This window comes from Homarus americanus, unplaced genomic scaffold (assembly GCF_018991925.1).
Source record: "Homarus americanus isolate GMGI-L3 unplaced genomic scaffold, GMGI_Hamer_2.0 scaffold25013, whole genome shotgun sequence".
Lineage (NCBI taxonomy): Eukaryota > Metazoa > Arthropoda > Malacostraca > Decapoda > Nephropidae > Homarus > Homarus americanus.
Genome location: NW_024722158.1, coordinates 3,948,170 through 3,961,661, shown reverse-complemented (window position 1 = coordinate 3,961,661; position 13,492 = coordinate 3,948,170).

Sequence of the window (13,492 nt, the reverse complement as noted above, 5' to 3'; positions counted from 1 at the left end):
CAGTGACTTCCCCCACACACGCCAGGCGGTCTACCATCAACGCCCGTGGTGTCTCTCTCTCTCCTACTCGTCTCACTGACTAATTTCCCATCCATCCTTATATCCCGTCAAAATTTCCCGATACACACACCTTTTCCCCCACCTCCCCACTCAATCGTCCCCCACCCTTCTCCTTCCCACTCCACCGCCAAGATGTCCCTCCCCATCTATTCAGAATAACCCCCATTCCCCTACACGTCCCCCACCATCTAATAATGACACCCTCCCTCATCCCCTACACCCCTTCCCCATCACCCACACGTCCCCTTCCCCCATCCACACGTCCCCCTCCCCATCCACTCGTCCCCCTCCCCCATCCCTTACACCCCCTCCCCCATCCACACGTCCCCCTCCCCATCCACTCGTCCCCCTCCCCCATCCCTCACCCCTTCCCCATCCACACGTCCCTCCTCATCCACTCGTCCCTCATCCACTCGTCCCCCTCCCCCATCCCTTACACCTCCCTATCCAATAGAGCCAGCCCCTCACACGGTTGTCAATACAAGCCGACGGTCGAGTGAACTCCTCATTACCCACGTGAATCTGACCTCTACACATATACAGCTGTTAATGATTATGATGTGTATGAACCTCGATCCTGCGTGGCAGTGAGAAGTGATGCCACCCTCAGTGTCAAGACCAGACTGAATTACTCAGATTAGGCAAAATGTACTACAAGCTTTGCCAGAGAGAGAGAGAGAGAGAGAGAGAGAGAGAGAGAGAGAGAGAGAGAGAGAGAGAGAGAGAGAGAGAGAGAGAGAGAGAGAGAGAGAGAGAGAGAGAGAGGAGAGAGAGAGAGAGAGAGAGAGAGAGAGAGAGAGAGAGAGAGAGAGAGAGAGAGAGAGAGAGAGAGAGAGAGAGAGAGAGAGAGAGAGAGAGAGAGAGAGAGAGAGAGAGAGAGAGAGAGAGAGAGAGAGAGAGAGAGAGAGAGAGAGAGAGAGAGAGAGAGAGGAGAGAGAGAGAGAGAGAGAGAGAGAGAGAGAGAGAGAGAGAGAGAGAGAGAGAGAGAGAGAGAGAGAGAGAGAGAGAGAGAGAGAGAGAGAGAGAGAGAGAGAGAGAGAGAGAGAGAGAGAGAGAGAGAGAGAGAGAGAGAGAGAGAGAGAGAGAGAGAGAGAGAGAGAGAGAGAGAGAGAGAGAGAGAGAGAGAGAGAGAGAGAGAGAGAGAGAGAGAGAGAGAGAGAGAGAGAGAGAGAGAGAGAGAGAGAGAGAGAGAGAGAGAGAGAGAGAGAGAGAGAGAGAGAGAGAGAGAGAGAGAGAGAGAGAGAGAGAGAGAGAGAGAGAGAGAGAGAGAGAGAGAGAGAGAGAGAGAGAGAGAGAGAGGGAGAGAGAGAGAGAGAGAGAGAGAGAGAGAGAGAGAGAGAGAGAGAGAGGTGACCTGACCCTAATAAATCAAATAAAAATGATGATCATCAACTTTCACAATCCAATCCCCATCCAACATCCTTTCTTCCCTCTCCTCACCCCCTAACTCCTTTCCCTCTGTCCGCCCTCGCCTGTCAATCTCCTGTCATCTTTTCTCTGCCTCCCTCCACTCTCTCCCCCATCGGGGGGGGGGTGGAGGAAAGTGAAGGACAGTAGAGAGGGAAGGAGGAAGTAAGCAGAGGAAGGGAAGGAGGAAGAAAGGAAGAGGAATGAAGGCTAGGGGCATGAAATAAGGGAAGGGGAGGGAGGGTGGAAGAGGAGGAGGGGGGGAAGGAGGAAAGAGAGAGAGGAAGACAACATCTACTGGTGAGGCGAGGAGCTGCCGCCTATCTGGCTGGTGACGTCACAGATAATAACAAAAAGTTGCCAGAGTCGTGGACAGTGTGGCGGGCCTGCCCAGTAGTGGCCTCTTGCGTTGGCAGCTAAACTTTCCTCATACAGCTGAGATAAAGATTAGATCTCTGTCGCATTGTCTCTTTATCCTTCTTTCTCTCGTTCACTCTTTTTTTCTTGTTTAACTTATCTCTTTCTTTCTCCTCTCACTCTCTTTCTCTCTCTCTCTCTCTCTCTCTCCTCTCCATATTTCTACTTCTCTCCCTTCCTTCTCTCACTCTCACGGATGAACGAACGGACGGCATCACGTAAAAATAAGACCGGATTAAAAACATGATAATAAAAGAGCCAAAAATCAGAAATCAGGCAAAATACGGATCTTATTCCCCTCGTGACCATAACAAAGAGTTGATACCCAAAGAGTTAGTGCCCAAGACCCCCTCCCCCCCCCCAGGGTAAAATCCCTCACATGACACGACTAAACATGTAAATAATACTTTTAACTCTCTAGATTTCTTTCGTCCACATATACCCTTGGAATATGCTGATGTTACGTGGTATATTTATGTGTTTCTTCATACATACACAGACAGTCACTCCAGCACACGTACACAAAAGCATACACACCCACATATAAAAAACACACACGTACACAAGACCCACTTCCAAAACAAACACACACACAAAGTAATCAAACAGAAAACTAACAAATAAAACAACAAAACATCAATCTTCCTGCCACCTAATCACCGTGTGTGTGTGTGTGTGTGTGTGTGTGTGTGTGTGTGTGTGTGTGTGTTGTTAACAAAGAGTGGACCAGGAAGTTAATATTTGAGGGACTTATGAGAGACAGGGAGAAAGAAAGAGAGGGATGGGGAGAGAAAGAGAGAGAGGGAGAGAATTGAATTGTTCCACTTTCAAAAAATATTCTGGAGGCCATGATCATATACTAGGTAGCCATGATCATATACTAGGTAGCCATGATCATATTACTAGGTAGCCATGATCATATACTAATGTAGCCATGTTTTTGTAGCAGTATGGCCATAGAGCAATGTGGCCATTCACCAGTGTGGCCATGCAGCAGGTGTAGTGGTCGTACTGTTAATTCATGAAAGAGATTGAAAAGGTTACGAGGACCCTCCGAGAGTGGTGGTAGTTGTGGTAGTGGTAGTAGTTGTGGTAGTTAGTGGTAATAGATGTGGTAGTTGTAGTTGCGGTAGTTTTGGTGGTAGTAATTGCGGAGACTGATAGTGGTAGTTGTGGTGGTAGTTGTGGTAGTGGTAGTTAGCGGTAATAGATGTGGTAGTTTTAGTTGCGGTAGTGTTGGTGGTAGTAATAGTGGAGACTGCTAGTGGTAGTTGTGGTGGTTGGTGGTGGCGGTAGTTGTGGTAGTGTTGGTTGATTGTTCACTACCTCCACACTACACATCCCAGCCATTGTTTAACACCACCAATATTGTTTACACACACACACGGTAAACAACTAATGGAGGTAATCGCTTGCGGGTGAATCATTTGTCACCTTAATTATACCATCATGTTTTAATTAATATTCGCCAGGTGTAAACTTTAGTCATTATTTACAAGGAAATTATTAACATGATTGATTATTAAGGCCCCAGACTGACACGACCTCAGTCTTATTCCAACACGACCTCAGTCTTACTCCAACACGACCTCAATCTTACTCCAACACGACCCCAGTCTTATTCCAACACGACCTCAGTCTTACTCCAACACGACCTCAGTCTTATTCCAACACGACCTCAGTCTTATTCCAACACGACCTCAGTCTTACTCCAACACGACCTCACACACAGACGGAGGGGGGGCAGGGCAACATACAAGAGACATACATACAGGCAGAGGAGGGGGTGGGGGTGGGGGGTGGTGGTAACATTAAAGTTGAACAGTATAAAAGCCTTGCACTCCGGCCTGTACCACCACACTCCCGGCCTGGCCTGTACCACCACACTCCCGGCCTGTACCACCACACTCCCGGCCTGTACCACCACACTCCCGGCCTGTACCACCACACTGGCCTGTACCACCACACTCCCCGGCCTGTACTGCCACACTCCTGGCCTGTACTGCCACACCCCGGCCTGTACCACCACACCCTGGCCTGTACCACCACACTCCCGGCCTGTACCACCACACTCCTGGCCTGTACCACCACACTCCCGGCCTGTACCACCACACTCCTGGCCTGTACCACCAACTTATCTTAGCCTACTCTATTTTGACCTACCCTACTTTAGCCTGGCTTAACTTCTAACATAGCCTAATTTTATCCTATCCTAGCCAATCCTAGCCATACAATGCCTATCTCATCCTAGCCTAGCTATACCAGTCCTTGTCTGTCAGCCCTCGCCTTGCCTGTCTTACCTATCATGTCTTAGTCAAACTACCCAATGTGAGTAGAACCTAACCTATCCTAATGGTGCCTAGCCTAGCCTTACCTATTGTGTGTGTGTGTGGACCAAAATAAACACACACACACACACACACACACACACACACACACACACACACACACACACACACACACACACACACACACACGGCCTCAGCAGTAATCAGGCACCATGCAATCCTCTCGTTACCTGGACATACTTGGTTCGTGTTCCCAGATCTGTCTTGGGTCACGCAGGTGTGTAGGTGAGTGGGTGTGTATGTGTGTGTAGGCTGTGTGTGTGTGTGTGTGTGATGTGTAGTTGTAGAAATGCCATTGTTTATCCATTACTTACACGAACGTGTACAGTACCGGCATATAATACTGTGCACACACACACAAAGTACTTATCAGCAACATACGGTAAGTAACTTTATAGTGAACTGACCCGTCATAGCTTAAGCGAGACAGTTTAATACCTTCTCCTACGAGTTAGAGAACATTAATATATATACTCTGAGATACGTGAGGTAACATTCTTACTTCACCTATCTCAAAATTATCTATATTTTGGTCGTAGATTAAGCTAAGTAAGTTTCTATACTCCCACATACAAGAAAATTTTGACTTGGGTTTTTTTGGGGCATTCCATGTTAGGGTCGTAGCCTGTAAGAGAATGAGTTAATATGATTCTTATACCAGTTTAGGACACAAATCTAACTTATGTATCTTAGAGGATACAGTTTATGTGTTAGGTTAAGTGGGACGGTTAAACACACTCTCACAATACCAGTCAGTATAATCCAACCCGAAGAAACCACTATGTAGGACCACATTAATTATGATGTGTGTGGCTACACCAACCACATAACATTCTCACTCCGTTCTTCTGACTGATGACTTACACATTCACCACATTCACCTTCCCACACAACCTAACCTAACCCAACCCACCGCATCAACGCCGGGGGCCCCTCCACAACGCCGCCTTCCCCATCAATCTAACATAACCTAATCCAGCCTCCTACATAATGTACACTAATAATAATCAACGTCATTACATTATCACCCATGACCCCACACATTACCCTATCACCCATGACCCCACACATTACCCTATCACCCATGACCCCACACATTACCCTATCACCCATGACCCCACACATTACACTATCACCCATGACCCCACACATTACCCTATCACCCATGACCCCACACATTACACTATCACCCATGACCCCACACTTCAATAATAATCTTAGCATCACGCTACCTTACCTTATACATCAGCTCAGAACACGCCACACCTTCTACCACACCATTACAATAACTCCTAACAACCGTAACTTTCTCTCCCTCGGTGCCACGAGACTTAAAATAAATTTAATAAACATCAATGAATTTAATTTCACAGCGATGATAATAATTCAATAATTCAGCGAGGGGTTGTGGCGTACCCGGGGCCATGCTTGGGTGGTGCGTGGTCTGGACTCTGGAAGGTTAGGTTGAGTTAAGTTAAATTTAGGTTGGTTTAAAGTTAGTTTAGGTTAAGTACACCAACGAGGCTTCAAGCGGTAAAGTTGTGAGAGCTGGCTAGGCTATGATTCAATCATCACTCGTAGTAATTAATTTACAATCGGTAAATCCCAAGTTAATTGACTTAGCTGGTATACACACACACACACACACACCCGAGTGTCAATGATGTGTGTAATACAACCTACACACGGCAACTAGCGTGATACAGTAGTACGAAAATTAAATATGAGATTTAAATTTCCTGGTTGGTTGTCACAACGAACATACTGTATAGGATTTTTTTTTACCTTCAAGTCAATTGAGCCCCAGTTCTAAAGTACTACCCCAGTTTTAATGAGCCCTAGTTCTAATGGGCACTAATTTTAATGGACCCTTGTTGTAATGGGCCCTAGTTCTAATGGGCCCAAGTTTTAACAGGCCCCCAACTTAACATAAGCTAACCTAACCTTACTACTGATATAGGTTGAGTTAATCTAACTCAACCTAACCCAATAATACCTAATCTAACTTAATCGAGTCGCAATCACCCCAAACCAAACCTCACTTAATCTGTCTAATGAAACTGAAATCTAACCTAATCTACATTAAACTACCTTAACTAAACCATAACCATAACCTAACCTAACCCATTACTTAACTAAACTAACCTAAAACTATGCCTAACTTAACCTTACCAAATTATTGATGAAATTCTCGTTTGGATTTAGTTTGACCCAGTTTTTGTTAATAACAATAACATGCCCTCCCTCTCTCACCCACACGAAACTACGAACATCAGTATATAAACATTCATGCAAAACACCAATAGTTGCTACTCTACCAAAACCACTAATACAGAACCTTACTGAAGTCTTGTTATTACTGACTGTAACACCACAAAAATAATAGACACAAAGGTTGTCAAAAATAGAATAACAAAGTGCGGTACATTTGTCACTTGGGGCTGGCTACACACACACGGATTCAGTTTTTAATTCATTCTTGCTAGGAACCAGTGTAAGCCAGAGCCAAGGTATGAATGACTGACTTTAGCACCCACGAGGTCACTTTGGTCAATGTACACACGGGCATTACTACGCTTCAACAACTAAGGTGTTAAGCCCGTATTCTAAGTTAGTAAAAACACGACACAGTCAATCACTATCGCCGCACACAAGTCATAAATGCCTAGCTGGAGTTGTTCTGATATACTGTACATACTTAATGAATTGATATATAACGGGTATAGAAGACAACGGATAAAGAATGCACAATAAGAAACTGGATACTGTAATGTTCAACATAAAGAGAGTGTAAGCAGTAACTTGTTCAAAGCTACACAGCCAACAGTCTTTTAAAAACAATAGAAATCCCATTATTTTCCAAGTTTTGTTTTTCCACAGTAACGACGCTCACTATTTAAACCTTTCTTCGTTACTATTTCATTATTTTCGTAATTCGGGTAACAAATACAAGGAAAATACAAAATGTACAGGTTCCTATTTGCACCGGAATCAGCGCTCAAACTGCCCTGAGTGACTTATGAAAATCAAAACAGTTAACTAAGGAAAACAAAATATACAAAGTTATTAATACTCTCCTAAAGGTAATAATTACACTCAATAATTCCATCAATAGTGAGTTACTATAGATTACGTCAGATATGTCAAAATAACTTTACAAGTCTTTATAATCGTTTAATCAACAACATAGTAAGGTTGACGCGCCTCCTGCAGGTGAGGTGTAGCACGTCCTTGTAATAAGAACACTGGACCTAAGTACAGTTAAGTGGACTTATCATCAAGTGTGCTTATCACTGATGGTTGTACGCTAAATGGACTTTAATTCTAACAGGCACCATTAGTGCTGGGGTCTCTAATAACTTGGCCATTAACACTGAAACCTACTATCATTAGAATCTTTATTTAATATGTTGGGGCCCAATATAACCGGGGCCTATTGGGACTCGGGCCCATTTATATCACCTTCGTGCATTAGTAGTGAAAGTAAAAACTAAAAATCGAAAATAAATTTACCAGATAAATTTGTTGAGTATTCTTAGGAGCGAACTTAACATTTCTTCACTTACAAAACCATTAGCTTTGACGGGGATATACTTGAAATTCAGGTTATTAAAATGTTTTACTATATATAACTACTATATCTGATTCCTTCTGTTACAATAGTAAACAAAACTTCAGTACGGACTTAGTAACATATACACAAACGTGTACGTAAAACACAATGGCATATGTGGTGTCTATGACTGTCAGACATTTGAATACTTTTATCTTAAATAATATTTATATTATGTTTAACACAATATCATACATATATTTGTCACTTAACACTAATGTCACACGGAAGCAAATACATAAAAGATAGACCATTATTAACTATTATGATGGCCTACCGTGTTATCTTTAATATCTCGCAGGTCACCACCTAATGACTCACCTGGGCTCCGAGAAGTAGACCACTGTTATGACCTGCCCTGTATTACTTCTTTCATATATCGTGTAAAAATTATTATAACAGGTCAGCAAATTACCCACCTGGAGTCCGTGGCCACATTCCTGTTGTTCCTCGAGGCGGTAAATCACCGATGACGCCAGTCAATAAAACCAAAGTTTGGCGTGAATGCTATACAGTACGGTGTAGTGCATTTCCATTCCCTTGGTTCACTCTACATACACCACATACCTGTTCAGTCTATTTCTGAGTTTTATCTATCACTGTGATCAATTAGAGGACGATAATGTTTGGCATTAGAGCACTGAGGAACACTAATGGGTATATCACTTGGGTGCCCCGGGACGCCATCTTGATGCTGTTGACAATTTGGTAACTATTATAATTCTTGATTACATCAACTAATTTTCGTATTAAAATTTCTAAATCTCGATAATTATATTAATGAAATAGGGTGATATTAATATTGTATATTACGGATTGTTTTAAATTATTTTTCTTGTAGATATTTAATTTTTAATAAATACAATAACTTGTGAATGTTGACATCCATCTGTTACCCAACTGTATAAATACTTATTATCTATTTGACAGTAACCAGCCAAGTTGTGGTAATATTTAGTTATTATTTAGCTACAAATAACTATGTATTCTATGGAAACTTTATAGGATTATACAAAGGGATCTATTGTCTTTTTTATAGTGGTGGCCCTTGGCCTGGTGACTCATGGCTGGCCCTTAACAGAAGGTTAGTTGATGAATATTTTCCTGATTTACCGTGTTACCACAGATCATTATGAGTTGTGATAACTAGCACTTATTAAGGAATATATAAAGAAGGCTTGTGTGTAGAAATGACATTAAACTTATTTGCTTGTTATTCACATAACAATGTTACTCACTTAAAGTGTATGCTCTTTCAAAGGAACTGTAATTTTCTGCTTATTAAAGCCTCAAGTAAGGTCAAGCTGGTGTTTTATTACACAAGTCTCACTGTCAAATCTAACCACTGAGGTTCCAATTGCCATAGAAGATATTTGAAGTCGGAGAATTGAAACCATTCGACGTGTAAATTCACAGTAGTTTTATATTTAATAATAATAAATCAATGAAATTATTATTGTTATAATTATTATTATTATTATTATTATTATTATTATTATTATTATTATTATTATTTCAACTCGGGAATATAAGTAAAAGCCATATACAAACCGGTTAAAATGAAGTAAAAAACAGTTCAATATCAAGTAAAAACTAACATAAAAATTTTCACATTCTGAAGCCTAGTGACATAATGTCAGGTTGCTTTGATTTGTACTATTATAACAACCGGTAAATCTAGGGTTAAAATCACATATAAACCGGTTTGATATCAGGTAGAAATCAGCTTTAAGTGAAGGTAATCGAAGGAGTGAGTTAAGTAAGGTTAAGCAGAAGATAATCAATGATGGGCCGAGCCGGGGGCTGCCAGCATCCCAGTGACGGTATAACGGTTTCCTATATCGTGTCTATATACTGCATGTCAGCCTATTGGATCGTCAACTACTATAATGTTACCCTATTAGAATGCCAAACTATAACAACGTCAGCAACTATAATGTTAAGAACGTCAGTGACTGTAATCTCAACCTAAGCTTCTATAATGTGTGTGTGTGTGTGTGTGTGTGTCAATGTTTGTGTGTTTATCGCGGTGTATCTGTGTATTTATGAATGATTGTGTGCTTGAGAATGTTTGTATGTGTGTGTTGTGGTGGCAGTGTGATAGTAGTGCGGTATTAGTGTGTTTGTAGTATGAATCGATGACTTCCTGGGATTGTGTGACGGCCGTAGCTAACACTGAGTCACACACGCCCGTCACTAGGAGCCGTAACTCAACTCTGGTACGTCACTAGGAGCCGTAACTCAACGCTGGTACGTCACTAGGAGCCGTAACTCAACGCTGGTACGTCACTAGGGGCCGTAACTCAACCCTGGTACGTCACTAGGGGCCGTAACTCAACCCTGGTACGTCACTAGGGGCCGTAACTCAACCCTGGTACGTCACTAGGAGCCGTAACTCAACGCTGGTACGTCACTAGGGTCCGTAACTCAACCCTGGTATGTTACTGGGGGTCGTAACAACGTATACGGCCAGAACTCAATGTAAATCACCGTAACTCAGCGAGAGACCAACTGTGTGGCGTAGTGAAGGGCCAACAGAGGTCAACTATGCCGCATTATCGACCAGCTGCTGCAAATACAAGGTCATCCGGGAGACAATACCTGTCTTGGTGACCTTACCTGGCTCTACCTGTTATTATTATTGTTGTTGTTGGTGTTATTATTATTATTGTTAAAGTTATTATTATTATTGTTAAAGTTATTATTATTATTGTTAAAGTTATTATCATTATTGTTAAAGTTATTATTATTGTTAAAGTTATTATTAATATTGTTAAAGTTATTATTATTATTGTTAAAGTTATTATTATTATTGTTAAAGTTATTATCATTATTGTTAAAGTTATTATTATTGTTAAAGTTATTATTAATATTGTTAAAGTTATTATTATTATTGTTAAAGTTATTATTATTATTGTTAAAGTTATTATCATTATTGTTAAAGTTATTATTATTATTGTTAAAGTTATTATCATTATTGTTAAAGTTATTATCATTATTGTTAAAGTTATTATCATTATTGTTAAAGTTATTATCATTATTGTTAAAGTTATTATTATTATTGTTAAAGTTATTATTATTATTGTTAAAGTTATTATCATTATTGTTATTCTCCTTTTTGTTGTTGCTGTTATTATTGTTGTTATTGTTATTTTTGTATTTTTACAACATTTATCTTCATTTTACAATACTGTGTCTATGATCCTTCTTGAATATTTCTCTTCATTTTATAATATTTGTGTTTCATTCACACATAAAAGTTCGTCTTAATACTTTTCCTTTACACTGCGGGTCCCTCACGACATGGCATCAATAATTCACTACCATCCAGTTATTAGACCGAGGGTGAGACATGAACCCCGTCTCTCTCTATTTTGTAAGTTACAGTAGTCTAGTTGTTACAGCAAGGGTGAGACATGAACCCAGAATTTAGGTTAGATTATCTTAAGTTAGGTTAGATTTAGTTCATTTGGGTTAGATTAGGTTAAGTTAGATTATGTTAAGTTATGTGAGATTAGCTTTAGTTAGGTTAGGTTTACGTTAGGATATTTAGTCATCAGGTGAAGTAAACTAGGGTGCCTAATCTACACGTGATCCGAATAATTTAACCTAAGATGGTGTGAATCAGGAGGCTGTGGTGGTGGCAGGTATCCCAAGACATCTCACAAATTAGCTGCAGGTGAGATGCAATGATCAAACAGGCGGTGGTGGTCAGGTGGGAGGCGGCTCCAGGTACAGGCAGAGTCCTTCTATCTCTATTGCTTTAAATCCTGATAACCTTAAGGGCTGAGGGCTGGAAGGGTTTAAGGGCTGAGGGCTGGAAGGGTTTAAGGGCTGAGGGCTGGAAGGGTTGTATCTCAGAATATACTTCATTGTACTGTATATCCAGGTGTCAATATATTTTTCTTTACTTTATTTGTTTTCATTCTATCGTAGTTCATTCACTTTTATCTGTTGTTATTTTTATTTTTACTTTTATTAATTTTTAAATCTATTTATTTTCCATTGTTATATTTTTCTATCAATTTCATGTCGTATTTTAGTTTTTGTCTTTATTTTTTTTTATCTATTTTCCATTTTTGTTTCTTCTCCCGTATTTTATTTTTTTAATCCCTGAGGCAGCAAGTTTATCATCATCTGCTGCTCATCTCCTCTTTATCCTCCCACATTATCTTTTGTATTGATTCTCAAAGGCGGTAAATAGCTGAGGGCTTTATGACGTTAATAGATGTGAGTTTATAATGGCGTATAGGGCTTCTGTGACGTCACGTGTGTACCTGTGACTCAGTGGCCCAGGTCTTATGGGAGTCCAATTAGCTGCTGTGACGTCACGTGTGTACCTGTGACGCAGTAGCCCAGGTCCTATAGAGGACAGGGAGCCTCTGTGACGTCATAGATAGGGCAATGTTCTTTCTATTCTCCAGTTATGTTGTGGACAAGACAATCAGAACTGTGACCTTGACCTCTTGACCCGCCAATCATATGACCTATAGGTGTTGTTAGGGTCAATATATTCACCAAGTATGAATGGTGTATAGATACGATCATCTGATAATTAGCCCCAGCTTATTTTACCTGAATATTAAACACTCTACGCTATGTGGGGGGTAAGGTTAGGTGTGCCTAGGTTAGGTTAGGATAGGATGAATTAGAATAGGTTAGGGTAAGTTAGGTTTGAGTAAGGATAGGATAGGTAAGGTTTGGGTTGGGTTGGGTTAGTCACTCTTCAGGTGATAGCCTACATACTGTACAACACAGGGTCATAGAGTACGTCATCGTGTGTGTGTGTTGTTTATGTGTCTTATGTGGTAACAGTGTTTTGAAATTTAAATTTTTATCTCGTTTAAGCCCCAGTTCTAACGGGTCCCCAGTACCAATGAGTTACAGTTCTAATGAGTCCCATTTCTAATGGATCTCAGTTCTAATGGGCCCCAATAGGTCCCAATTATTAAGGGCTCTAGTTCTAAAGGACCCCCAGTCATAATAGTTAGATTAGACTGTACTGAGGTCTATTAGGACTGGGGCCCAATTAACTTGTAACCATAAATACATATAAACCAAGCAGTTATTGTCTTCATCTTTGTACAAGTACACACACACACACACACACACACACATGCACTAAAAAGAGTAATATCACGGTGCACATCACACGACACAGCTCTTAAACAACACCTCGGGAAGGCTAGGAAATACATAAATAAATAGATGACGTTTTTGAAGTGTAAAATGGCTCGAATTATGAGTTTGTGTGACGATAGTTTAACTCAAGGGTCTAAGACGTATTAAAAGGGTGTCTCTAGTTTTATCCCGCTGTAGGAAATTGAGATAGAAAGTGTCCTATCCGGAGTAGAGAGAGAGATGGTTAACAGATATATAGATAAATTGATATAGACAAATAAAAATCTCTATTTAGTAAAATCGTCATAGAAATTTACAGTTGGTTCAGCATGCTTATAGACAATATCGGTATGCAGTTCAGGATGTACTGTATATACACAACGCAGGTATAACAACGTACATAGACTGTGAAGGTATATAATAACGTCTGTAAAATGTGTAAAATAATATGTGTGTGGGACAATTTACTACAAGGTTCCGGGACGCATTAAATGGTATCTCAAACTACGTACATTCTGCTACTCCC